Below are 1,726 nucleotides of genomic sequence, written 5' to 3' on the forward strand. Positions count from 1 at the left end.
TTTATCATCTGGTCATGATGCATTCTGGGTTTGCCTTTTCTGCAAAGAATACATGCAATGCTGCTATGAACAAATAAACGTTTGTCCTATGGCATCGTTATCACCCTTTGGAGCAGTTTTTGTGTCAGGATCACAAAACACCTTCAAGTGTAGGCAGCTCACTAGGTGCATTAAATCACACCTTTGTTACATGATTTACACAGGTATGACTTGTTTCTGAATCAACAGTCTTTATTGTTCTTGCACAGGGCCGTTTCATAAGGGACGCGTCACTGTAGTGACTTTTATCTTGCAGAACCAAAGCATGACTCTGCTTTCACCTCAGTCTGGAGGATTCCATCAAACTAAGATTATTTTTGAATATTATCATCTTTGAATGATGCAAAATATGTAAGAGTCTTCAACTGCAATATGCAGAGCTTCTGAGCCCACCTCTACCAGCCTCTCACTCACTTATAAGGGCTCCTTTTACCAAAGTGCAGATGTAAATATATTAGGGCTGTCATCGTTATATTAATCATGCGATTAATTTTACAATCTTAAAATAATTTAATGCAGTAAACGCAAAATTACTGAAGCACAATTTCAGGTGGTAAAGACGGTAAAGATGATTGCGGTGGCGTACAGGAGTCGTACAGTAAGCAATGCGTGTATGAGTGCTCTTGATGTACTGATCGCACATTGTATTTATGCACAGCACAGACATTTCCATTCATTCACGTTGTTTCCACACACTGTAGTTGATATATTGAGTCAGTAGGTGGTTTGTTTAGTTTTTTTTTTTTTTTGGCATCTCCATGAGCTCCTGTTTGGTATCGCAGCTTGACTTCTCTAAAATGTAAACAAGCTATTTGCTGTTGCACTGTACACATACTATAAAATTCAGATTCAGATTTTTTCTTTCATATGTGCTTATATGGGCTCCTTTGGTGTCCTTTTGGAGTTTCTAAGTGTCAATTTTTGGAAAGACATCTAAATTTATCTTGAAAAAAGCTTGCAGAAAATACAGATTTTTGTGAAACACCCTTTAATCTTTTGGTGTACTTTGCTGGATATAGCAAATGATGACAAAATAAACATTTCAAACCAGATAAATGGTCTATGCTTAATCAAATAAACTGATCAAATAATCAAAACTAATCACAGAAAAATAAATTTATTAATTTGATTAAAAATTTGAATCTATTGATAGCCCTAAAATATATATTTATACTTATTCTGTTTTTGCCTTTATTTAGATAGGCCACTACTGTACTTGTCAGATTAGCTCTGATATCAGTGTACAGTGATTTTTAATTGTGGTGCTGTATGAATTACATTAGTTAAATAAGTGTGATCACTGAAAGAAAAGTTCAGTAAAAACAGTAGAAAACACTGGTAGCATACTAACATTATAGCATTAAGCAAATTATTGTTCATTGACTACTATTGTAACTGATAATACATACCTTCCATTTCAAGATAAAACATTTAATAAATTCTTTCATAAATCCTTTTACATGCAGCACCTTTTTGCAAAGTTTGTTCAAAATGAAGTAGTTCTGTATATCTGTTTTGTAACACTAGTAGCACAGAAACTGCATACTTCACTTTTAATTGTTATTTAATCCATGCACTATATTTTGATATAAATATGTCTTCTGGACTTATATGATTACCTTAAATAGACCTAATGGATCCAACTTTAAATCTCAAATTGCTAAGTGTCAATATCCCTTGTGCCAGG

Source organism: Cyprinus carpio, chromosome B13 (genome assembly GCF_018340385.1).
Source record: "Cyprinus carpio isolate SPL01 chromosome B13, ASM1834038v1, whole genome shotgun sequence".
Classification (NCBI taxonomy): Eukaryota; Metazoa; Chordata; class Actinopteri; order Cypriniformes; family Cyprinidae; genus Cyprinus; species Cyprinus carpio.